The sequence below is a fragment of the Eretmochelys imbricata genome, chromosome 28 (assembly GCF_965152235.1).
Source record: "Eretmochelys imbricata isolate rEreImb1 chromosome 28, rEreImb1.hap1, whole genome shotgun sequence".
Taxonomy (NCBI): domain Eukaryota; kingdom Metazoa; phylum Chordata; order Testudines; family Cheloniidae; genus Eretmochelys; species Eretmochelys imbricata.
In genome coordinates this window covers 3233976-3260764 of record NC_135599.1, presented here as the reverse complement: position 1 = coordinate 3260764, position 26789 = coordinate 3233976, and the positions used below count along the sequence as shown (strand labels likewise).

The 26789-nt window shown below is 48.4% G+C and overlaps 1 protein-coding gene and 1 non-coding gene across 2 annotated transcripts in view; one reads left to right on the top strand and one right to left on the bottom strand.

Annotated features, from left to right (window-relative positions):
* LOC144258247 (uncharacterized) overlaps nucleotides 1–26789 on the bottom strand; it is a 336945-nt gene that overhangs the window by 234267 nt on the left and 75889 nt on the right. The window lies entirely within an intron of this gene.
* On the top strand, nucleotides 15143–15214 carry TRNAA-UGC (transfer RNA alanine (anticodon UGC)). Its single transcript has one exon. It is a non-coding gene; the product is annotated as a tRNA-Ala (tRNA).

Here is a 26789-nt window from a genome sequence, read left to right as displayed (position 1 = left end):
TAAACAAGGGGAAATACTTTTACTTTGTGTAATGACTCAACCACTCCCAGTCTCTATTCAAGCCTAAGTTAATTGTATCCAATTTGCAAATTAATTCCAATTCAGCAGTCTCTCATTGGAGTCTGTTTTTGAAGTCTTTTTGTTGAAGAATTGCCACGTTTAGGTCAGAAATCGCGTGACCAGAGAGATTGAAGTGTTCTCCGACTGGTTTATGAATGTTATAATTCTTGACGTCTGATTTGTGTCCATTTATTCTTTTACGTAGAGACTGTCTAGTTTGCCCAACGTACACGGCAGAGGGGCATTGCTGGCACATGATGGCATATATCACATTGGAAGATGTGCAGGTGAACGAGCCCCTGATAGTGTGGCTGATGCGATTAGGCCCTATGATGGTGTCCCCTGAATAGATATGTGGGCACAGTTGGCAACGGGCTTTGTTGCAAGGATAGGTTCCCGGGTTAGTGGTTCTGTTGTGTGGTGTGTGGTTGCTGGTGCGTATTTGCTTCAGGTTGGGGGGCTGTCTGTAGGCAAGGACTGGCCTATTTCCCAAGAGTCTGTCTCTGTGAGAGTGATGGGTCCTCCTTCAGAATAGGTTGTAGATCCTTGGTGATGCGCTGGAGAGGTTTTAGTTGTGGGCTGAAGGTGATGGCTAGTGGCATTCTGTTATTTTCTTTGTTGGGCCTGTCCTGTAGTAGGTGACTTCTGGGTACCCTTCTGGCTCTGTCAATCTGTTTCTTCACTTCAGCAGGTGGGTATTGTAGTTGTAAGAATGCTTGATAGAGATCCTGTAGGCGTTTGTCACTGTCTGAGGGGTTCAACAAAAAAACTTCGAAAACAGACTCCAATGAGAGACTGCTGAATTGGAATTAATTTGCAAATTGGATACAATTAACTTAGGCTTGAATAGAGACTGGGAGTGGTTGAGTCATTACACAAAGTAAAAGTATTTCCCCTTGTTTATTCCCCCCCCCCCCCGCTATTCCTCAGATGTTCTTGTTAACTGCTGGAAATGGCCCACCTTGATTATCACTACAAATGGTTTTCTCCCCCCCCCCCAACCCCCCCACTCTCCTGCTGGTAATAGCTCATCTTAAGTGACAGGTTTCAGAGTAACAGCCGTGTTAGTATGTCTTTGCAAAAAGAAAAGGAGTACTTGTGGCACCTTAGAGACTAACCAATTTCCCCTTGTTTTTTCCAACCCCCCCCCAAGACGTTCTTCTATACTTTCCATAGTATGCATCTGATGAAGTGAGCTATAGCTCACGAAAGCACCTTAGAGACTAACCAATTTATTTGAGCATGAGCTTTCGTGAGCTACAGCTCACTTCATCTGATGCATACCGTGGAACCTGCAGTAGACATTATAGACACACAGAGACCATGAAACAATACCCCCTCCCACCCCACTGTCCTGCTGGTAATAGCTTATCTAAAGTGATCATCAAGTTGGGCCAGGATTTGTGCTGGAAATGGCCCAACTTGATGATCACTTTAGATAAGCTATTACCAGCAGGACAGTGGGGTGGGAGGAGGTATTGTTTCATATTCTCTGTGTGTATATAAAGTCTGCTGCAGTTTCCACGGTATGCATCCGATGAAATGAGCTGTAGCTCACGAAAGCTCATGCTCAAATAAATTGGTTAGTCTCTAAGGTGCCACAAGTACTCCTTTTCTTTTTGCGAATACAGACTAACACGGCTGTTACTCTGAAACCTGTCACTTTGCTATTGTTGTTCTGTATCATCTCTGTCTGGTTCTGTGATTGTTCCTGTCTGCTGTATAATTAATTTTGCTGGGTGTAAACCAATTAAGGTGGTGGGATATAATTGGTTACATAATCATGTTACAATATGTTAGGATGGGTTAGTTAAATTTCAGGAAAATGATCGGTTAAGGTATAGCTAAGCAGAACTCAAGTTTACTATATAGTCTGCAGTCAATCAGGAAGTGGGTGAGTGTGTGGGTGGGAAATGGGAACAGGGAATGGGGGTGGGGAAATTGGAATCATGTTTGGCTAAGGGCAGGAATGGGAACAGGGACACAGGTGTAAGGCTCTGTGGTGTCAGAGCTGGGAAGGGGGACACTAAGGAAGGAAACTGGAATCATGCTTGCTGGAAGTTCACCCCAATAAACATCGAATTGTTTGCACCTTTGGACTTGGGGTATTGTTGCTCTCTGTTCATGTGAGAAGGACCAGGGAAGGAAGTGGGTGAAGGAATAAGCCCCCTAACACACGGCACACTCAGGGGAGGACGCAGAGGCAGAGCGGAGGCAGAGGTGAGATGATGCGGGAGGGTCGGGGAGCTGCTGGTGGGTGCAGAGCACCCACCATATTTTTCCCATGGGTGCTCCAGCCCCAGAGCCCCACGGAGTCTGCCCCACGGAGTCTGTGCCTATGCCTGCTTCTGTATGTTTCTGCACCAATAGCCCTGCCCTCTGCATACGTGTAGAGACACAATATCGCGGGCCTGTAAGTCACCTGAAAACATCTGTCTTGCAGCCTATCGGAATGTGACTTCACACCTTTGTGGATATCGCAGTCATGAACTCATAAATATTGCTGTCATAATGTAAGAGACGGGGCTGGGGTTGCACCAGTTGAGGCCTTATCTGTGCTGAGTAGAGAGGAAGAACTACTTCTTCTGTCTTGCTTACAACTCCCCTGCTGACCCATCCCAGAATGAGGTTTGCTTTTTTGGCAACAGTGTTACATTGTTGACCCACATTTAGTTTGTGATTCACTATGACCCCAGATCCCTTTCTGCAGTATTCCTTGTTCAACAGTCATTTCCCATTGCGTATTTGTGCAGTTGATTACTCCTTCCTAAGTGGAGTACTTTGCATTTGTCATTATTGAATTTCATCCTATTTACTTCAAACCTTTTTCTCCAGTTTGTCAAGATCGTTCTGAAGTCTCAAATAACTTTTGGTTACTTGATAAAAAGAACTTTTTAAAAAGTAAGCAATTAGAAGGTGCAAAACTATATTGAGAATGGATTACAAGAAAGGGAGGCTAGTTCAGGGACTCAGAACAGCGGAGAGGACAAATTTTTTATTGGTATGAGACTTTATGCAGACATAGAGACTGATTAGGGACTCAAACACTAAAACATGGATGACAACTGTATCTATCCATGTTGGGGATGGTATATAACAAATATATTGGTGGAGCTGGGGGAAATACATGGCTGAGGAAATTTCCTGTGGCCAAAAGATAGTTCTTTATCATGGCAATGTTCTGGGCTAATGACAAGGTCCACTTACTCCACTGGCCAAGCCATTCCTCACAGGCCAGCAGCTGCCTCTCCCAATTCACATTCCCCACCTCGTCACCGACCGAATGCTAGAAGGCCCAGCTCATCAACCTGCCCACTCTTGCAGCCCTCCTCTTCCGCCCTGACTGACAGGGAGGAGTATTAAGCCTCCCTCCCTTAGGCCAGCCCTTCAGCATTCCTGGGGAACACCAATGCCACCCAAGTGACTTAGGTTGACAGTAGGTCAACCAATAGGGCTGCCTCCTAGGCCAGGCTGCAGCCCAGCTTCAGGACTCAGAGGAAATGGAGCTCGTATCCCTACCTTCAGGGCTCCAGGCACGGCCAGCCTTCTGGATCAAATGACCCCTCTTGTGCTCAAGTCACAACAGCTAGTGGGCAAAAGACAGGCTCTCATGTGATTTGAAAGAGCAAGACAAAGCCTTGGGACACCCAGTAGCATTAAGTGCTGAAATAACTATCCCAAGGTCCAACTGAGACTTGAACTCGGATTGTAGGATTCAAAGGCCGGAGTGCTGGCCCTTACTCCATGGGATAAATGGGGAACAGCTTGTGTTCTGCTGACTTCTGGTGTGGAAGGGCCTGGGTGGACAGTTTTTCCCTTCTTCGCTCAAGGCCTTAATGGCCTCTGTCCAGCCCTGTATTTGCTCAACAAGTCAGCATGCTGTGGTTTGCTGTAGACCCATAGGCCTTTCTTCCTCCAGACTGTGAGGCCAGTGGGCATGTGAGAAAGTTGCCCCTTCAGTCCCTGGCACGAAATGGACCTTCCTAGGAAAGGCCAAGTCCTGAAAAGAAAAAAAAAAGTAACACCAAGGAGGGTACTGAAGAGACACCTCCTGAGGTATACTACAGGGGAAAAAGAAAAGGAGTCCTTGTGGCACCTTAGAGACTAACCAATTTATTTGAGCATGAGCTTTCGTGAGCTACAGCTCACTTCATCAGATGCATACCGTGGAAACTGCAGCAGACTTTATATATACACAGAGAATATGAAACAATACCTCCTCCCACCCCACTGTCCTGCTGGTAATAGCTTATCTAAAGTGAGCAACAGGTTAGGCCATTTCCAGCACAAATCCAGGTTTTCTCACCCTCCACCCCCCCACACAAATTCACTCTCCTGCTAGTGATAGCCCATCCAAAGTGACAACTCTTTACACAATGTGCATGATAATGAAGTTAGGCCATTTCCTGCACAAATCCAGGTTCTCTCACTCCCTCACCCCCCTCCAAAAACCCACCCCCATACATACACACACAGACTCACTCTCCTGCTGGTAATAGCTCATCCAAACTGACCACTCTCCAAGTTTGGATGAGCTATTACCAGCAGGAGAGTGAGTCTGTGTGTGTATGGGGGTGGGTTTTTGGAGGGGGGTGAGGGAGTGAGAGAACCTGGATTTGTGCAGGAAATGGCCTAACTTCATTATCATGCACATTGTGTAAAGAGTTGTCACTTTGGATGGGCTATCACCAGCAGGAGAGTGAATTTGTGTGGGGGGGTGGAGGGTGAGAAAACCTGGATTTGTGCTGGAAATGGCCTAACCTGTTGCTCACTTTAGATAAGCTATTACCAGCAGGACAGTGGGGTGGGAGGAGGTATTGTTTCATATTCTCTGTGTATATATAAAGTCTACTGCAGTTTCCACGGTATGCATCTGATGAAGTGAGCTGTAGCTCACGAAAGCTCATGCTCAAATAAATTGGTTAGTCTCTAAGGTGCCACAAGGACTCCTTTTCTTTTTGCGAATACAGACTAACACGGCTGTTACTCTGAAACCTGTCATTATACAGGGGAAAAGGATCCCTTCTCTACCTGATCAGGGACTTGAACTCTGGTCCCTCAGATTAAAAGTTTGATGCACTACTAACTGAGCTAACCAGGCTCACATAGGAAAAGGGCAAGTTTGGCGCAGAAGAGAAACTAGTCTAGAAAAAGAAGGCAGGAAACAATACAGAAAACTTGCTACTCTTACTCTCTTAGCAGCCCTAGCCCCAGCCTCCTCTTTCATCCAGTGCTCTGAGACCTTCTTCTTCTTTCAGTTAAATATCGGATCCAGGAGAAAACACGGTTATACAAAGCAAAACGAAATCACAGACAGAAATGCCATTGGAAGAACAAAAAGAAAAAAGGAAAATGCAATCCCCATCATATTATGGTATCTGGGCCAATCCTGCACTGAGAGGACCTGCTAACGTTATAGAATCCTAGAATATCAGGGTTGGAAGGGACCTCAGGAGGTCATCTAGTCCAACCTCCTGCTCAAAGCAGGACCAATTGTTAGGGGGCTTATTCCTTCACCCACTTCCTTCCCTGGTCCTTCTCACATGAACAGAGAGCAACAATACCCCAAGTCCAAAGGTGCAAACAATTCAATGTTTATTGGGGTGAACTTCCAGCAAGCATGATTCCAGTTTCCTTCCTTAGTGTCCCCCTTCCCAGCTCTGACACCACAGAGCCTTACCTGTGTCCCTGTTCCCATTCCTGCCCTTAGCCAAACATGATTCCAATTTCCCCACCCCATTCCCTGTTCCCATTTCCACCCCACACACCCACCCACTCACTTCCTGATTGACTGCAGACTGTATAGTAAAACTTGAGTTCTGCTTAGGTATACCTAAACCAATCATTTTCCTGAATTTTAACTAACCCATCCTAACATATTGTAACATGATTATGTAACCAATTATATCCCACTACCTTCATTAGTTTACACCCAGCAAAATTAATTATACAGCAGACAGGAACAATCACAGAACCAGACAGAGATGATACAGACAAACAATAGGGAAATGGGGATTACAGTGATAGAACAAAGACAGAAATGAGGATTTCACATTCCAGCTATTGTTAAATGAGTTCTTGCCAGACAGGATGCTATCAAACTAAGTTTCCTTTTACATCTTCTAAGCACTTCCCTTTCTCTGGAGGCGATAGGCATTATCAGGACAGGATTGTATTCCTAACAGCCCAATAGTACCTTACTTCAACGTGACTAGTTTGGAATGTGAGGAGGTGACCAGTCACTTCCCAGCTTATGGCTGCCTCTGTTACTTAGCCAAAGATCTTAGCCTAAGCACAGGGCTTCAGACTTTCACAGTAAGAGAAGGACCTTACACTGGCAGACAGTGATTTTGATTCTCTCTTTTATACATCTAAAGCTAGCTAAGTGATAAGACTACACCTAAATTCTTAGAGTCTAGGCCTTTACAGACAGGCCTGAATATCTATATCCTAACACCAATCCCCAACTAAATCATCCCAGCCAGGGCTTTGTCAAGCCTCACCTTAAAAACCTCAAAGGAAGGAGATTCCACCACCTCCCTAGGTAATGCATTCCAGTTCTTCACCACTCTCCTAGGGAAAAAGTTTTTCCTAATATCCAATCTAAACCTCCCCCACTGCAACTTGAGACCATTACTCCTTGTTCTGTCATCTGCTACCACTGAGAACAGTCTAGAGCCATCCTCTTCGGATCCACCTTTCAGGTAGTTGAAAGCAGCTATCAAATCCCCCCTCATTCTTCTCTTCCGCAGACTAAACAATCCCAGTTCCCTCAGCCTCTCCTCATAAGTCATGTGTTCCAGTCCCCTAATAATTTTTGTTGCCCTCTGCTGGATGCCTTCACAGAATCAGAGAATATCAGAGTTGGAAGGGACCACAGGAGGTCATCAAGTCCAACCCCCTGCTCAAAGCAGGACCAATCCCCAATTTTTGCCCCAGATCCCTAAATGGCCCCCTCAAGGATTGAATTCACAACCTTAGGTTTAGCAGGCCAACGCTGAAACCACTGAGCTATCCCTCCCCCCAATTCTTTTCAATTTTTTAAATCCTTCTTGTAGTGTGGGGCCCAAAACTGGACACAGTACTCCAGATGAGGCCTCACCAATGTCGAATAGAGGGGAACGAGCAAGTTCCTCGATCTGCTGGCTATGCCCCTACTTATACATCCCAAAATGCCATTGGCCTTCTTGGCAACAAGGGCACACTGTAGACTCATATCCAGCTTCTCATCCACTGTAATCCCTAGGTCATTCTCTGCAGAACTGCTGCCTAGCCATTCGATCCCTAGTCTGTAGCGGTGCATGGGGTTTTTCCGTCCTAAGTGCAGGACTCTACACTTGTCCTTGTTGAACCTCCTCAGATTTCTTTTGGCCCAATTCTCCAATTTGTCTAGGTCCCTCTGTATCCTATCCCTACCCTCCAGCATATCTACCTCTCCTCCCAGTTTAGTGTCATCTGCAAACTTGCTGAGGGTGCAATCCACACCATCCTCCAGATCATTTATGAAGATATTGAACAAAACTGGCCCCAGGAATGACCCTTGGGGCACTCCAGTTCATACCGGCTGCCAACTGGACATGGAGCCATTGATCACTACCCGTTGAGCCCGACAATCTAGCCAGCTTTCTATCCACCTTATAGTCCATTCATCCAGCCCATACTTCTTTAACTTGCTGGCAAGAATACTGTGGGAGACAGTGTCAAAAGCTTTGCTAAAGTCAAGGAACAACACGTCCACTGCTTTCCCCTCATCCCCAGAACCAGTTATCTCGTCACAGAAGGCAAATAGATTAGTCAGGCATGACTTGCCCTTGATGAATCCATGCTGACTGTTCCTGATCACTTTCCTCTCCTCTAACTCCTCTCCACAATAGTAGAGCCATAAAAGGCTTCAAAGCCCACTGTGCCCAACCCCCAGATCTTGGTACTTAAAGGGTGTGTTTTTGTTTTATTTTGCTTGGTAATTTACTTTGTTCTGTCTGTTATTACTTGAACCATTTAAATCTTACTTTTTATATATTGAATAAAATTACTTTTTACTTATTAATTAACCCAGAGCAAGCAATTAATACCTGGGGGAGCAAACAGCTGTTCATACCTCTCTATCAGTGTTATAGAAGGGGGAACAATTTATGAGTTTACTCTGGCTAAGCTTTATACAGAGTAAAAGGGATTTATTTGCGGTTTGAACCCCACTGGGAACTGGGTATCTGGGTGTTGGAGACAGGAGCACTTCTTAAGCTGTTTTCAGTTAAGCTTGCAGCTTTGGGGGACATGGACCAGACCTGGGTCTGGGTTGCAGCAGGCTGGCGTGTCTGGCTCAACAAGGCAGGGTACTGAAGTCCCAAGCTGGCAGGGAAAACAGGATCAGAGGTAGTCCCGTCACATCAGGTTGCAGCCCAAGGGGTTTTCTGAAACTCAGCCCATCCCAGGACCTTCAGTCTGAACCAGTATGGCCATTCTAACATCCTTATGCTCCTTTCATATAGATGCCTGGGATTCTGCCTCACAATGTGTCCCTGAGCTCTCAGCCAAAATGCTCCAGACAAGCAAACACCCTGGGCTCCTGAAGCCTCTGCCACCCAGCTAGTGCCCTATGGCTCATCCCTAACCCTTCATGCTGCTCCTTTCTATAGAATGTGAAGGGAGAGGAGGCGGTGCAGGAGCCTTCTGGGGACGCAGATCTGAGGCTTTGGGAGAGACAGATTGTCTGAGACATCAGAGCGCTGTAAACCATGCAGCCACCCCCTAAATCAGGGGCCTGTTCCAGCCCTGAGTGTGGGCTCCTCGGATCCCTCCCACAGAGCAGGGTGCCCACAGATTAAATAGACATGTGAAACTAACTCCTGCTTTCCCTGACAGGGCCTCCCCTAGACTAAATGGCACCCCAAGCAAGAAGCTTCTTCACTGCCCCCCACACCCATATGTTAAAATTTTGAATACGTTATTTTTTACTGCACGTGTAGCTCATTTTATGATTTTCATGCACAATTTGTATGCATGATTTTCTCTGTCATATAAAATGATACATTTGCATGCTAGGATCTGTAAATCTGTATTTTTCATTCCATGTGAGCAAATAAAAAAAATCATTTCAACTAAGCATATAGAAACTTTTAAATTTAAACAGTAACTGAAATGTGCAAACATCTAGAAACTGAACTGCCACCAACACAGGGTGGACCAGTCTTAACTAGAGTTACAGTAAGAGACAGCGTTTGACTGTTAATCCTAGTGCTTTAGTTCAAAGGTCATTTTTCTCACCTTTGCCCTCATGAACTTAAGCTCAGCATTAGAGAGATCGAAACACTGGCCAATGGCATTTGCAAGTGATAAAATAGCAAGCGATGTCGGTCTCTCCTTGGCCATTGTAGATGAAAGATAAGTTTTAATGAGCCTGAGCATCAAGGCGCAGGTGGCTCTGTCTATCTCCGTCCTCTATGCTAGTGGGCCCCAATTCCCTGGCAACCAGTAGGTGAAGCTGGGAGAACAGGGTGGGGTGGCAAGTGTCAGCAGGACTCTTGTTGTCGGGGTCTAGCTGCCCAACTTTCTCCCTGTGCCACTGGGTCCCAGTCGCCTTCAGCCAAGGAACTAAGGCAGGAATGGGGTGAGGAAGCAAGTCAAGCTGAGCAAGGCAGGCAAAAATTCAACTTGCCTTCGTGGGCCACTCCCAATGATGTTCTTTCTGTGTGCCATGGCTGACAAAAACATCCTGACAGAGAAACAGCAGGCCAAAAAGGTGCCCTGTAGTTACCAAAGTCGTTCAGCCAGGAGAGTATTAGACTGAAGATCTAGAGGTCCCTGGTTCAATCCCAGGCTTTGGCATGCTCTTTGGTCCCTTTGTGTGCAGGGGTGGGCTGTTTTCTGGAAGTGCAGCGGTGCCTTTACCTGCCACAAGTCCCTCATTTCAGGCTCCCCAGCGGGAAAAGACAGGGGAGGCTTGTGCACCAAGTTGGCCCACCTGAGCTTTCATAGAATCATAGAATATCAGGGTTAGAAGGGACTTCAGGAGGTCATCTAGTCCAACCCCCTGCTCAAAGCAGGACCAATCCCCAATTAAATCATCCCAGCCAGGGCTTTGTCAAGCCTGACCTTAAAAACTTCTAATGAAGGAGATTCTACCACCTCCCTAGGTAACGCATTCCAGTGTTTCACCACCCTCCTAGTGCAGAAGTTTTTCCTAATATCCAACCTAAACCTCCCCCACTGCAACTTGAGACCATTACTCCTTGTCCTGTCCTCTTCTACCACTGAGAATAGTCTAGAACCGTCCTCTCTGGAACCATCTCTCAGGTAGCTGAAAGCAGCTATCAAATCCCCCCTCATTCTTCTCTTCTGCAGACTAAACAATCCCAGCTCCCTCAGCCTCTCCTCATAAGTCATGTGTTCCAGACCCCTAATAATTTTTGTTACCCTTCGCTGGACTCTCTCCAATTTCTCCACATCCTTCTTGTACTGTGGGGCCCAAAACTGGACACAGTACTCCAGATGAGGCCTCACCAATGTCGAGTAGAGGGGGACGATCACGTCCCTCGATCTGCTCGCTATGCCCGTACTTATACATCCCAAAATGCCATTGGCCTTCTTGGCAACAAGGGCACACTGCTGACTCATATCCAGCTTCTCGTTCACTGTCACCCCTAGGTCCTTTTCCACAGAACTGCTGCCTAGCCATTCGGTCCCTAGACTGTAGCTGTGCATTGGGTTCTTCCGTCCTAAGTGCAGGACCCTGCACTTATCCTTATTGAACCTCATCAGATTTCTTTTGGCCCAATCCTCCAATTTCTCTAGGTCCCTCTGTATCCTATCCCTGACCTCCAGCATATCTACCACTCCTCCCAGTTTAGTATCATCCGCAAATTTGCTGAGAGTGCAATCCACACCATCGTCCAGATCATTTATGAAGATATTGAACAAAAAAGGCCCCAGGTCCAACCCTTGGGCACTCCACTTGACACCGGCTGCCAACTAGACATGGAGCCATTGATCACTACCCGTTGAGACCGACAATCTAGCCAACTTTCTACCCACCTTATAGTGCATTCATCCAGCCCATACTTCTTTAACTTGCTGACAAGAATACTGTGGGAGACCATGTCAAAAGCTTTGCTAAAGTCAAGAAACAATACATCCACTGCTTTCCCTTCATCCACAGAACCAGTAATCTCATCATAGAAGGCGATTAGATTAGTCAGGCATGACCTTCCCTTGGTGAATCCATGCTGACTGTTCCTGATCACTTTCCTCTCATGTAAGTGCTTCAGGATTGATTCTTTGAGGACCTGCTCCATGATTTTTCCGGGGACTGAGGTGAGGCTGACTGGCCTATAGTTCCCAGGATCCTCCTTCTTCCCTTTTTTAAAGATTGGCACTACATTAGCCTTTTTCCAGTTATCCGGGACTTCCCCCGTTCGCCATGAGTTTTCAAAGGTAATGGCCAACGGCTCTGCAATCACAGCAGCCAATTCCTTTACTCATCCGGCCCCATGGACTTGTGCACGTCCAGCTTTTCTATATAGTCCCTAACCACCTCTTTCTCCACAGAGGGCTGGCCATCTATTCCCCATGTTGTGATGCCCAGCGCAGCAATCTGGGAGCTGACCTTGTTAGTGAAGACAGAGGCAAAAAAAGCATTGAGTACATTAGCTTTTTCCACATCCTCTGTCACTAGGTTGCCTCCCTCATTCAGTAAGGGGCCCACACTTTCCTTGGCTTTCTTCTTGTTGCCAACATACCTGAAGAAACCCTTCTTGTTACTCTTGACATCTCTCGCTAGCTGCAGTTCCAGGTGTGATTTGGCCCTCCTGATTTCATTCCTACATGCCCGAGCAATATTTTTATAGTCTTCCCTGGTCATATGTCCAACCTTTCACTTCTTGTAAGCTTCTTTTTTATGTTTAAGATCCGCTAGGATTTCACCGTTAAGCCAAGCTGGTCACCTGCCATATTTACTATTCTTTCGACACATCGGGATGGTTTGTCCCTGTAACCTCAACAGGGATTCCTTGAAATACAGCCAGCTCTCCTGGACTCCTTTCCCCTTCATGTTAGTCCCCCAGGGGATCCTACCCATCCGTTCCCTGAGGGAGTCGAAGTCTGCTTTCCTGAAGTCCAGGGTCCGTATCCTGCTGCTTACCTTTCTTCCCTGTATCAGGAAAGCTTTCTTTCTTCTCTTGTTCTTTCTCAGCAAGGGGAAGAAAAAGAAGCTCTCCTTTAAGCTGGAGTGACAAGGGCGACGTAAGGATGACTTCCTGAGTGCCGGCTCCAGTCCTTTGCTCTACCAGCTGACCTACCGAAGGGCTGCCACCACTTTCTCCAGGTTTGCCCATCAGTGTGTGCCAGGACAAGGGCCAGCCAAGTGGATGGAATTTGAAAGGCGAGGCGGAGCCCTGCTGCAAACCTTCTGTTGTGTAGTGGTTATCATGTTTTCCCAACACACAAAAGGCCCCTGGTTTGAAACCATGCAGGAACATGATGGCTTACTTTTCCCAGCTCCCTTTGCAGTCCAGCAAGGCATTCCTCCTTCTGCCACTCTCCTCTCCCTGGGATAACCCCAACCTGCGTGAAAGAGGGTGGTGAAATGAGCTGAGATAAGCGCCAAGCATCAACTGGGGAAAGCTGGAGGATCTAGGCCAGTCACCTTTTGGAGTCTTTTGACTTGGCCTCCTCTGCCCTTGGACGTTGGCCTACTGAGGCCGGCTCTTCCGGCTGGCCTCCTTTGCATGACTTGCCAAAGGAGGAAGTGAGGCAGGAATGGGGCGAAAGAGGAAAGTCATGCTGAGGAAGGCAGGACAGAAACTACGCACCTCAGTGCGGCTAAGTGGGGTTAGTAGAGCACCACCATTCATTCTGCCAAAGCCTGGGGAGGTTCAATTGGCTGCTGGGAGGTAGAATCCTGTGCCTGCCTTTTGGCTTCCCAAGGATTTCTACTTGCAGCCCTGGGGAAGAAGCTGGGTTCTGGGTGGAAAGAAAATAAGCAATGGTTAGTCTGAGTGGGCTCCTTTCTGGCCAAGATGGTGTGCTGTGGTGGGCTTGGGAGTTGCCTGCGAACCGTGGGTGGACTTGTTCCAGCGAGAACAGCTGCTTCTTTTTGGCCAACCTGGGGTCACCAGCGGCAGCTTGTCAGGGGGCAGGTGCTGGCTTGAGTGAATGGGATATAGGAAACCCCAGCCTGCCCTTCCAGACCAAGTCTACTGCTTGTCTTCTGCATTGTGACATCCAGATTTACATCTTCCTAGCATGAGCTGCAGCACGTGTATTAAGGCTTCCTGGTTGGATCAGTCTTTGCCAAAGTATCTCAGTTGGGAGTGCATGAGATGGATGATCTGAAGGTTTCTGGCTCGATGCCAGGCTTTAGCACACCCCTTCACCCTGGGTATGTAGTGCTGGGCTTTTTTCTGGCTGTGCAGCTGTGCCTTGAACTCATGAGTTCTCCTAATTTCAGCGGCAACACTTGCAGAGGGCGCAATGTGGGGTCATGAGCCCCACCTGGGTTAGCATCCCTGCTACATCATGCGGTGCGGCCAGGCTCCCTCCCTGCACAGCAGCTGCTGGAGGGGGAAGTGGAGAGGGGCTGCCTTTGCTGCTTCCCCTCCCTGCATTGTTCACACCTGGGAGCAGCTTTTGATCGTAAGGGGGTGGGGCTGAACCTTGAAATTGTGCCCCCCACACCTGTTTCGGCAGACACCAGTCGTCTGTGCCTGGTTTCCAGGTCCTCAGCCAGAGGAAAAAGTGGTATTCTGCACCTGAGTGGCCAGCCCTTACTTTCTTTCTCATGAAGGGGAGAAAAAAATAATCTCTTTTCAAACCCCCATCCTGCCGTTGACCGAGGTGTGACTTTCTAAATTCCTGCTACAATGGAGGATTCAGAGTTAGTGGGGCCCTGTGCACATAAAGTCCATGAAACATTCCCCTTTCATCCCAGCCCTGTTATGTCGCCAGTAGCTGCTGTCCCCTGGGAGCAGCAAAGGATGTTTCCCATTTTCCATGAGACCCCAACCAGGGACTAGTCAGCTTCAGGCTTCTCCTCTCTCCCTTCTTGGAATCAAGTTCACGATTTTACCATGAGTTAAAGCAGCCCAAGCCCCCAGAGTCTGGATCAATGTCACAAGTGTCTCCATGGAAGACAATTTGTTAAATCCCAGATGAGTGGAGTGAAATCAGTTCTCAGCCTGAGTGCTTTACTCTTAATCCTGAGGATATTGTCCCACCATGGGGCTATTTCCCGCCTCTCTTTCATAGAGAAGCACAATTTTCTTTGCACAGACACAGGAACAGCAAGATCTTTCTCTATCCCTTGTGCAAAGCAGGGTGTCAAATTCCATGGAATCTTCCTCTTCTGCGATGGAAACAGTGGACAAGTAGGGGGCCCTGGGCACCTCCAGCCTTAGCAGTGAGTTCACTCCAGGTGGAGGGGGAAAAGAACCCTGAAAATCTCAGGGCCTCAGAGAAGACCCAACCCCTGCTACCAGGATCACTGAGGTGCTGGGGATCTGCATGGGATAGGGACTGTCTGAATTGTCAAGGTGGGAAATGAATAACCATCTACAACTAGATCCACCTCATTAACCACCGACACAGGCTAATCTTACTGCAGGTAGAAAGGAAACTGGGAGCGATTCTTTGCTGTTCAGCCATAGAAACAGCGACCCAATTACACCACAGGGAATGTGCTGGGGAAAGCTGGACTTTACAGGCAAGTGGAAACAGCAGATCCTAGAAACACCTAGAGCTCCCCACACCACTTCTGCCAGCAGGGTCAGGTGTTGAGCTGCTCACAGCACCCTCCCCCTCTCCCCCATGACCTTCCAGCGGGGGATTGCAGCACCCTCCCCCCACCAATGCAGGGGAGAGGGCTGAGTGTATCTCTGCCCCTGAGTCCAGGGCAGGCCCTCTCTCTGCCCCACACATAGAATCTGGCCCTGCTGCAAAGTGACCCCTAAGAACCAGCAACCTCCAGGACAGCAGGTTTGGCCCTCAGAGCAGGGACTGTGTCCCTCATGCTGCTGTTAGGCTCCCAGATGCTCTGGAAACAGGGGGGGGGGGGGCTCTGAGTGTAACCCATAGCAGCTGTAACCCATCTGGGGATGTAGCTCAGTGGTAGAGCGCATGCTTTGCATGTATGAGGCCCTGGGTTCAATCCCCAGCATCTCCAAGTTCTCTTTTCACCCGGCTGCTTTGCTCATGCCCAGCAGGGATGTGGCCCACCAGTCTGCTTGCATGAGTTTCAATCCTGCTCCGTGAGGGGCAAATGCCAATTGCATGGAAGATCTGAGGGGGTTTCTGCTTCGAAGTCACCTTGGTACTTTTAAGATTCCCACCTGCTGTGCTGTTTGGGTCAATGGTGGATGAGAAGGGAGAATCCTCCAGCACTGGAGGGAAAGGTCCCATCTGCCCAGACTGAGGGGCAAGGAGACGGAGGAGCAGTCAGTGCTCAGAGAGGAGAGAGGTCAGTGATTTACACCCACCAGGGGATGCTGTCCTTTTGAGGCGAGTGCAGCTGGCTTGGGATGGTGCTGACGATGGATAGAAAACAGGCTGGAGTCGATGACAGATGAGACCAGAGAAGGGGAAGGCGAAGGGCAGCTCCACAGAAGGTCCTGGGTGCTCAGATGCCCCAGATGCCCCTGGCCTGTCCTAGAGAGAGAAAAGACACAGAGGTACTCAGCCCCCTTACAGTCATCCCATGGACACAAATCTGGTTGGGAGTGGGGTGAAGGTTCCCTCTGGACAAAGGGAAGCTGAAATCCCCCAGTGTCCTGGAATTTAAGTAATGCAAGCTTCAAACCGTGCACGGGTGGGGGCTGAGGTGCATCAGCAGAAGGTTGGGTTGGACAGGGGCAGCAGGTTTGTATAATTGTTGGTGGTGCCCAGAATGAGATCAAGTCCTGCCCCCACCCCCCACACCTGCCTAAGGCTCTGGGAGAGAGTTTGGGTGCAGGGTCTGGGCTCATGCAGGGGGTTGGGGTGCAGGAGGGGGTGTGGAGGGCAGGCTCTTGGAGAGAGTTTGGGTGTGGGTGTGAGGTCTGGACTGGGGCAGGGGGTTGGGGGTGTGGGAGTGGGTGAGGGGTGCGGCCTTTACCACGGGCATCTCCTGAAAGCAACCCCCACCTCCCTCTAGCATCAGCCCCTAAGCGGGAGGGCCGGGGGCGTCCCTGCGCACCGCTGCCCGCAGACTCCACCCCCGCAGCGCCCATTGCCACAGTTGGCAGAGTCGGCGCTCAGGGCAGGGGCAGCGTGTGGAGACCCCCTGCCCCACAGGGGCCACAGGGACGTGCTAGCCACTTCCCGGAGTGGCGTGCCTTAGCCCCCTTGTGTTGCCAGTGGTGATGGCGGGAGACCCGGGCCCTTTTAAATTGCCCGGGGCTGGCAGGTGGGACCAGGGAGGACACTCCCAAGGGCATAATGTTGCTTTGCACAATGATAAATCTTGGAACAGGATAGAAATGAAATGGCGGCAGAATCTAAGGAATGAAAAGCCTCTGGATTCTTGTGTGTGCATTGACTCCGAACGGGTCTGTAATTTGACTCGCTTTGTGGCTGTGGCCAGTAAAATATCAGGACAAAGTCATCCCAGTGATTGTGACACTGGGTTTGAAGAGGCTTTGGTTTTATTAAAATGTAATTAGCATATTACACTTGTGTTTTTAAAAGTGGCTTCCCCAAGCAATCCCAAGTTGTTCTTCCCACAGCTGGCTGATGGTGGGCAGCAGGGGATCTCCCCGATCTGGGGGGAATCTCTCTGGGCCCCACTGTTAGTTCTCCACCCTTTCTCCCCCTAACCACACACCCCTCCTCTCCTCATTATCAATGTTTTAGAGTGACCCCTCCCTCCCTTTATGGGATACAGACTCTCTGTGACAGAGACTGACTGGGGCTCCTCTCTGCAGGGCCCCAATGGGGAAGGAAAGAGACTGGGGGGCGAGAAGACAGGCAGAAGGAGTCAAATGGGGCTAGACCAGAATAGAGGAGATTTTCTTCCTGTTAAAATGTACTGGAGTCTCGTCACTGAAAAGCCACGTCTTTAGTTAGGTTTGAACCATCCACCTTTCAATTACCAGGCAAAGATGTGAACCACAGAGACTGATAACGGCCTATTTTGTGTAAGAAGCATGTGCAGTGGGTGCAACTGGTTAGTGCAAAGGGGAATGCTGCTGGGGTTATGAGTTCAAACCTTACCTGGAACCCTGGTTTCTATTGCCCATGTAGCTTCCCCAACTTGCTTTGCCCAGTTCACAGGGGAAATGCCAAACTAGGGTAATGCAAGTAAATTCTAAAATGTGCAAGTGCGTAGCTCGGGAACACCCATCCCATGCTGCCATTATTTCTGGTAGATTGTTCGCTGGTAGGGAGAATTGATTTATTTGCTCCTGAGAAAGCTGCCAGGACAGGTCTCTGGGCACCAGATCTCCCTGCTTCTTCCAGCACCCCCCTGGCTCCTTCCCTGCCCCAGTCACTGCTGAAGGAGGATCCTATATGCACTGAGCCCAAAGCTCTCCTGTGGCTTCTTAGTGCAGTTGGCAGCATGTCAGTCTCATATTCTGAAAGTCCTGAGTTCAAGCCTCAAAGAGGGCAACTGTTTTTCTAAAAGAAATCAGAGAAAAGAAAGTATAGGAGAGTTGTTTCTAGATGCCCTCCCATCCATCTAACACACTTTTCTATGGGTATGTCTACACAACCTGCTGGATCGGGGGGCAGCGATCGATCCAGTGGGGGTCGATTTATCGCGTCTAGTCTAGACGCGGTAAATCGACCCCCGAGCTCTTGAGTCCTGTACTCCAGCTCGGCGAGAGCTGCGGGCAGAATCGACAGGGGAGTGGCAGCAGCCGACTCACCACGGTAAAGACACCCTGGTAAGTCGATCCAAGTACGTCAACTTCAGCTACATTATTCACCGTCAGAGATCTTCCAATAAGCTTCTTTCACAGACTAGACTTATTTCTTGTCTTGGCCCTAATCTTTCCCCCTGGTATAGTCCTTGTTCCAGCTCAGGTGGTAGCTAGGGGATTTCTCATGACTCCAGCCCCCTTTGTTCTGTTCCACCCCCTTATATAACTTAGGCCCAAGGCAGGAATCTTTTGTCTTTCTCCTGGGGAAAAGCCCCAGATTGTCCTGTGAGACCCCAAGCCTTCGTTCTTCCAGGCCTGACTCACAGGAAGGCTTGCAAGTAGACAGAGCCATCTACAGTCAATTGTCCTGCTCAGTGGGAGCCATCAAGATTCCAAACTGCCATTAGTGGCCCACACTTTGCATAATTACAACAGTCCTCAGAGATATAGTTCATATTTCTAGTTTCAGATACAAGAATGATACATTCATACAAATAGGTTGAAAACACACAGTAGATTATAAGCTTTGTAACGATACCTTACAAGAGACCTTTTGCATGAAGCATATTCTAATTACATTATATTCACACTCCTTAGCCTACTTTCATAAAATCACATGGAGTGCAATGTCACAGCAGGGAAAGGGTTTCACTGCGGCACCTGGGAGCAGTTGAGTTTCATGTTCAGGTTTTGGTATGAATTCCTCCAGGTTTCTCGTAAGCACACAGGGACCTTAGTGGGTGCTCTCGTTACAGGAATGGCCCAGATACGATAAAGTGATGGGGATTGCATTTTCCTTTTATTTTTGTATTTCCAATGACATTTCTGTTTGTGATTTCGTTTTGCTGTGTATAACTATTTTTTCTCCTGGATTTGATATTTAACTAAAAGAGAATAAGGACTCAGGGCACAGGATGGAGGAGCAGGCTGGGGCTAGGACTGCTAAGAGAGCAAGACTAACAGGTTTTCTGTATTGTTTCCAGCCCTCTTTCTCTTGACTAGTTTCTGTTCTGCACCATAGTTGCCTCTTTAGTACGTGATACTCACTAGTTCAGTTGGTAAAGCATCATCTTTTAATCTGAGGGTCCAGGCTTCAAGTCCCAGGTCAAGCTGAGGACCACTTTCCCCCTGTGATGTCCCCCAAGAACTTCAGAAGCCATCTCTTGAGGACACTCCTTGGCTGCACTCTTTCCTTTTCAGGACTTGGCCTTTCCTGGGAAGGGCCCTTTACTGCCTGGGACTGAAGGGGCGATTTGTTACATGGGAGCCTGTTCTTTGCCCACTAGCTGTTGTGACTTGAGCACAAGAGGGGATGTTTGATCCAGAAGGCTGGTCATGCCTGGAGTCCTGTAGATAGGGATGTGATCTGCATTTCCTCTCAGTCCTGAAGCTGGGCTGCAAGCCTGGCCTAGGAGGTAGCCCTATTGGTTGAGTCACTTGGGCAGCATTGGTGTTCCCCAGGAATGCTGAAGGGCTGGCCTAAGGGAGGGAGGCAGGCTTAATACTCCTCCCTATCAGTCAGGGCGGAAGAGGAGTGCTGCAAGAGTGGACAGGTTGATGAGCTGGGCCTTCTAGCATTCGGTCGGGGATGAGGTGGGGAACACGAACTGGGAGAAGCAGTTGCTGGCCTGTGAGGAACGGGTCGGCCAATGGCATAAGTGGACCTTGTCATTAGCCTACAAGGTTATCATGCTCAAGACCTATCTTTTGGCAGCGGGGAATTTCCTCAGCCATGTATTTCCTCCTGCTCCACGAGTGCTGCTGAGACCGAACACGATGGCCTTCCACTTCTTGTGGGGCAATAGGATGTCCCTAGCTAGTCAGGAGAAGTGTGGCCTTTCTGCCGTATTAGAAGGGGGGTTCGGCCTGTTGGGCTTTGAAGCCTTTTATTGCTCTACTTTTTTGTTTTTCAGTTTTCAATGGGTGGCTGAGCTGGAGGGCAGGGCAGGTCCGAGGGGAATGGTGAGGCAACCACAAAGAACGCAACTGACTCTTCGGATCTGGTTGTATTTTTTTCGAGCCCACTGGATGCAGCACCAGGTATGGGGTGGTCGATGATGGCAGAAGTGGGAGGCGATTAGGAGGGCCTCCCTCTTTCTCTAGTGTTCATCCACTCCCACCTTACCTCCTACAGGCTTTTCAGTGGGTGGCTAGGTGGAAGGTGCTTGCAGGATGGCTTCATCCACAACAGTGGCTGCCCTCACAGCAGCGGCAGCCACAGTGAGGTCCCCCTTTGGCTTGGTCCGAATGAAGGTCAATGTACCACTGGGTGAAACAGGCTGATTTTAGGGAGCTTCCTCTGAAGGTGAGCAACTGTCCCCAGAACTTATTGACAGGAGCTTTAAAGTATTTGCAAATGTGCATGGCTGGCATGTGCAAAGCAAAGGCTGCCCAGGGGCGCTGTGTCAGGCTATGGCGCCACTTGAGACTATGGACCACTTTCTGGTGGCTTGTTTTTTACCCAGCAGGTCTGGGGACTCCTGGCTCCACGAGGGGCAACTTTGGGACTTCCCCACTGGCCTTGCAACCTGGAGGCAAAAAGACCTTGTGCTCTTATGAAAAGCACTGGGGGGTTGTTGTGTCTCTTAGATAACGGCAGACACTGTGCATGGAAGCGGGAGCCGTGTCTCTCTGCCTCCATCTTTAAGTGAATTTGCTGACTCGGGTTTCCTTTCTGAGGCATGATGTGTGGAGTGTTTGGCACTTTTGCTCCTCGAGTGCTCTCTCCTGCAGCAGTGCAAAGCGCGCTCTACCCAGAGCCGGAAAGAAATCCACCTTCAGTGTTTGCTGCTCACCCAGGGCCTGCTTTTCTTGGAGGGAGCAGATTGTAGGCCCAGGCTCAGACCGCCCCCATTCTGGTTACTGCTGCAGCTGTTGGGGCTAGTTCCTATAGTGGGAGGCATGTGAGAGGTGTGGTACTGGAGTGGTGTTGAAGGAGCATGTATCTGCAGTGCCTGGGGGTACTCCATGCCTTTCCCAGACAGCAGGCGCTTGTGTGTAGCCAGTTTCTGGGAAGCTTGGGTGAAGCTCAGAGTTGGGGCCTGAATTCTCAGACCATCAAGGGGAGGAGCTTTTCCCTTCCCTTTAGATCCCTTCAAACAAGATCCAGACCCTCAGCTGGCCCTTACCAGGGTGAGTCCAATGAGGGCTCTGGTTATGACTGAATAGGACAGTAACTGCCTAGCAAGTTCCACCCACTCATAGACACCAGTTCATTCAGTGATCCCTCCTGCAGCCACACCCTCACACACACACACAATCCCAGAAAGCCTGCCTGGCGGAGTTTATTTTCCCTTGTACTGCCATGAGTGCTACTGGATTCAGCTGGCCCTTAGATTGATGCCCACCTCAACTGCTCCCCTGCAAGACGCAGAGGTTAAATTGAGAGGGAGCTCAGGGGGCTCTGCAATGGAGAGGCTGATTTCCACCCAGATTTGCTATAGTTCCAGCCCATGGTGCTCACTGAAATTTTTTTGACTCTATATCCCTTTTGTACAATTTATTAAAATGAACAAATACAATCACCAATACAGCTCACTAAGGCAAAACCACTATAAACACCTCTCAGCTAACGAAGGGTGAAACAATATGTTCTCATGTTTGGGTCAAATCAATGAATTAACAATGATATCACATTGAAACCAGGTCAGCAGCTTAGGCAAATAATGAGATAAATAGAGCAGAAAATCCACCCTTATAAATCCTAAAACAGAGAATTGAAACCAACCAGTGCAATCCAGATTGAGCTAACTGAATATTTCAATACTGAAATCAAATTATTGTTTACTTTTTAAGCCACAACCGCAGAGCCAATTAAAGCTGTCACCTCACTGTAACACCGCTATAGACCTTATTGAGACTATTATAAGCAGAAGCTTAAAAGGTCTCAATGAATAAATTATATCCAATAGCTAAGTTTCTTTCAACCCTTTCACAGATGAGGAACATGCAATTCATGATTCAATCGAGCCACAATTTAGGGATATTTAGATTTGGGGAACTACTCTTTCTATGGCCTCTCTGGCCAGCCCTGCATTTGCTCAACAAGCCGGCAGGCAGCAGTTTGCTGCAGGCCCAGAGGCCTTTCTTCCTCCAGACTGTGAGGCCAGTGGGCATGTGAGGAAGTTGCCCCTTCAGTCCAAGGTAAGAAATGGCCCTTCGTAGGAAAGGTCAAGTCCTGAAAAGAAAAAAATGACGTCAAGTTGGGTCCTGAGGAGATGTCTCCTGAAGTCCTTGGAGGATACCACAGGGGGGAAGATTCTCTCTACCTGCACAAGAATTTGAACCCTGGACTTGCAGATTAAAAGTCTGATATTCTACCAACTGAGCTAAACCAGGCTCACACAGTAAAGAGGCAAGTTTGGTGCAGAAGAGAAACTAGTCTAGAAAAAAGGGCAGGAAACAATAAAGAAAACATGCTACTCTCTCTCCCTCTTAGCAGCCCTAGCCCCAGCCACCTCCTCCTCCTCCTCCTCCTCCTCCACCCCGCACCCTGAGACCTTCTTTTTTTAGTTAAATATTGGACCCAGGAGAAAACACGGTTATACAAAGCAAAACAAAATCACAGACACATTTTAGAAGAAAGGAGCAGGTTGAACCAGAGGCGGATTTGAGTACAGGCTTCTTTATTGCGATACTCGTTCTCCTCCACCCGAATCCCAAGGAAGCACTGGGTTAGTTACAGCACACTTTTTTCTATTTAAGCTAGTATGCAAACACCTACATTTGTTATAACACCCCCAAACCCCTTATTAAGTAATAGAAACACCCATACTATTAGGATACCCACCCCTATTTATTGTACACAGAATTATGCATATTATACAGGCATTTTTACCTTGAAAATACATTTCTTAGCAGTAATTTGTTGCTACAAGTTCCCTTAATCAGAAATTCTCAGGGGAGGGCGGAAGGGGCCATGACCCAGGGCTCACTTGTGTAGCTGGGAAACGAAGCGAGGGGGAAATTACACTTCTTTTACACAAAGCATATTCTTTAGACAACTGCATTTTTCATGCAGCTGCAATGCTTATCAATTCTCAGCAAGCAACGGGGAAGGGAAAAGAATGGCAACTTGTTTATCACATGGAAAAATACTGCTTGTCTGCGTCTTTCTTCCCTAATGCCATGTTAGCACACCAGCAGCTTAACCCTAACATCTCCCAACAACACAAATGCCATTGGAAATACAAAAAAAAAAAAAAAAAAAAGGAAAATGCAATTCACATCTCATTATGGTATCTGGGCCAATCCAGCATTGAGAGCACACACTAAGGTCCCTGTGTGCTTATGAGAAACAGATACCAAAGCTTGAACAGAAAACACAACTTCTCCCACTTGCCGCAGTAAAACTCTTTCCCTGCCCTAATTAAGAGACCAGCAGGACAGAATCAAGGCTCATCCAGGTCCCAGAGCCCAGCCCACTCCCGCCTCCGCTCTGCTGCTGACTCAGGGTGTTTTTCCACCACGGCCAGCCGTTTAACGGCCACAGAAACCCAGTTAGGCACTGCTGTGGGGGACTGCCTTCGTCGCTGAAGGTGCTCCTCACAGCCGCTCTGTCAAAGGGGATACAATGCTATGGCATTGATTAGGCGCAGTGTGTCCTATGATCCAAAGAGTCGATTGCATTCTTTGTGGTTGCCCTGTCATTCGCCTCGGACCTGACCTGCAATCCAGCTCAGCCACCTGCTGAAAATGAAAAAACACAATAGGAGAGCTGTGAAATGCTTCAAAGCCCAACAGGCCCAAACCCCTTTCCAATACTGGCAGAAAAGCCACATTTCTCCTGACTAGGAAGGGACATCCTTGCCCCACAAGAAGTGGAAGGCCATCGTGTTTGGTCTCAGCAGCACTCTTGGAGCAGTGGGCAATACATGACTGAGGAAATTACCCGCAGCCAAAAGATAGGGATGCATGACCTTATTCTTTCTCTCCCTCATTCCAGATCAGCAGGAGAGCTGGGGGTGAGTCAGATGCAGCTTTGTAGCAGGGGAACATGGTGAATCATAGGAAACTCAGGTGTAGGGTTTACACAGGAAAAGGCAGGCAACTGTTGGAGTGAATCGAGGGATCCTGCTTTGAGCGGCTGTCTATTGTCCTCTTAATTCTGCACCACCCCTGCCCCTACACTTCTCTTGCACTCTATGCTGGAAATCAGCAAGGGGAGGGAAGTCATTGCCTCTTCCCCATGTACACTGGAGAAACATTGTAGCTTACATCCTCTTCTATTTCCAAGGCCCCTATGAATGCACAACATTCCTGGACTTTGTGACTGCAGCATTCATGTGCATGGGACTGTCTCAGGAGATGACCCTTGCTATGTGTGAAAAGAGCTTTTTCTATGATGCTCGGGAAGGGAATGTGAGAGTCCATTCACAGCCTGGCTTCCTATGAGCTCTGAGGAAGCTTTGGGATCTACAACAGAATTCTCTGCATCCTCAGGAAAGGCAGGGTTAGAGGCAGGCCACAGACCCCTGATATGCTTCCCCATGAGTGGGCAGCACTAATAAGTATCTCTGTAAGTTGACTTTCCTGCCTCTAGTTTCCTGACGGCATGGATTATATCCCTCTCTGGCAACTAGTACAGAGAAAAGAAGACCTTACTACTCTGCTACCCAAGGAATCTGTTTGGTGGAACTCATGTGGTAGAACCATGTGCTTACACATTGATTCTGAGACTTCGACTTCCCACAGAGACCGATTATGGTTACAGACCCCTCCTGAAATTAGAGAAGCATATTTTAATACTTTATTTCATAGTAAAGTAACACAATTCAAACATGTCATCACAGAGGAGAAAGCAGTCCTTCATTTCATATTTATTGCTACTGATCTCACTGACAAACTTCCTTTTCTCGGTGCTGCTTTGAGCACTTCAGGGAGTTTTTCCTCTTCTCCCTTCCAGCTGTGGTTATGGGACTGCAGCAGCTCCCCAGGTGGCCAACTTTGCTCTTTCACTTACATCCTTCACTTCTTTGGATGAAGCTGTGTGTGTCACCAGCTTACTTCATAGCTGAGACCTCAGGTACAAGCAGCTAGTTACAAAGGCTAAATTCCCATTGCCATCAGTGGGAGGTTATCCTGGGCTGCCAGGGCTGCAGGATGTGGCCCATGATCAGTCAAGCTGCTACAGCAGCTGCGCTCTTATGTGGTGAGTCCGGCAGCCTATTACCAAACTGCTCTGCCATCGCCTGCAGGGTGGCCGCACTGGCTAAGAATCTGGCAGAAGAGAGACCCAGGAGGAGAGAAGGAAAATGTCCTCAGGAGTCACAGCCGGCAGGAGCAGGAAAGGTTTGTTTTGTTTTTAAACTTCTCTCCCTGCTCAAGCCTTTAATCATCACTGTGGCTCTTCTCTGAACCCTCTGCAATTTATCAGGGAAAACAAACAAACAAACCAACCCAGGCTGTTGTGACTGACGTAACAATCTATTGCCTTCCAAGGCTGAATATCAATCAGATCATTCTATTCATCCAAGAGTTCAACTTCAAGGGCTTTCTGTTTTCTAGTTCCGATCAAATCCTGTGTAACAGCATTATTGTTAACTCATCACTTGGTCATTTAACATTCACAGGTTCACAGAGTTGGCAGGTTTAAGTCTTTCCTGCCACACCAACATGAAAAAAAACAGTGACAGAAAATGCCCTAAAAGGCCTAAAGCATCTCTGCTGCCTTGCACACCAGGCTGGGGAAATACACGGGGGAAAGCGCGTTCCTCTCTCCTCCTGACACTGAGTAACATTTCTGTCTGTCCTTGAGATCCTGTCACAGGGACAAGGGCTGAGGATGCAAATGACATGTTATGGCTTCATTGGTTTGTACATTCCTTTACTCTTTCATTAGTGATAAAGGTGCATGAGCTGGAAATAATCCAGCTCTGACTTTCACACCGGAGGCTATTTCCAGGCTCGCAATAAAAAATAATCTTTCTTTCTAACCTGAGCATGTTGAATCTGGAGTCATTGCGAGATGATACATACAGAGCCCCAGGATGCCTTTCTGTCATGAGATATTTTTTAGAGATATCACATTAACTGGGTGGGTCTTCTGCAAGGAAGTGTCTGTCCAGTGACAGCACCCAGTGTACATTCCTCATTTATATCTCATCTTCAGTATATAGTCCACTGAACCTAGCAAGCAGGGAGGATCCCAGTAGCTGGGCTCCAGCATAAGCATACCCCTGGACCCTAAGCCTGGCAAGCCTGAGTCAGCTGGACTAGGCCAGCTATTGGTTTTAATTGAACTGTAGATATACACCTGGTGTCAAAATCACAGCTTTCTCATCAGGGAATCAACCCGTAGTCCCCCAGATGAGAAGTAGGGATAGTCACCTCAATACTCAGGAGACCCACCTAGGCAGGAGTTGCTCTGGGTTCTATGCAAGGGGAGATTAACTGGGAGAATTGGGGAGTTTGTCTCTGATTTACAGGGAGCTTTGCCAGAGTGGAGCCTGTAGGTCACATGGTGGGGGGCTGTCATGGGCACACAGGCTCAGTGCTCTGGAACAGCTCTGAATCAACCCCAGGCAGAGTCCTCGTCAGTGTGACACCCCGCAGGGCATGCTCTTACTGCCCCACCTTGGCTTCAGCACCTCCTGGGACTGACCTTGGACCTTTCAGCACCCCTGTTCCACACCAAGAGCTTCCTGTGGTGAGTCATCTTAGTAGGACACCTGGGAAAGCCTTACACTCCCCCGCATCCCCGAAGGGGAGTCATGCAACCCCAACTTCCACAATCACCAGTGAGTCAGCCAGCATTGTAAAACAGAAGGTTTTATTAGTGGTCTGGAATAAATCATGGGAAAGTTCTTTGCTAGCACAGGAAGCCGGAAGATTCAGCAAAGTCCATCTTGGGGAGATCCAGAACTCAGAGCCTGGGTTCTCCCCTTGAGTCCCAAAAACAGC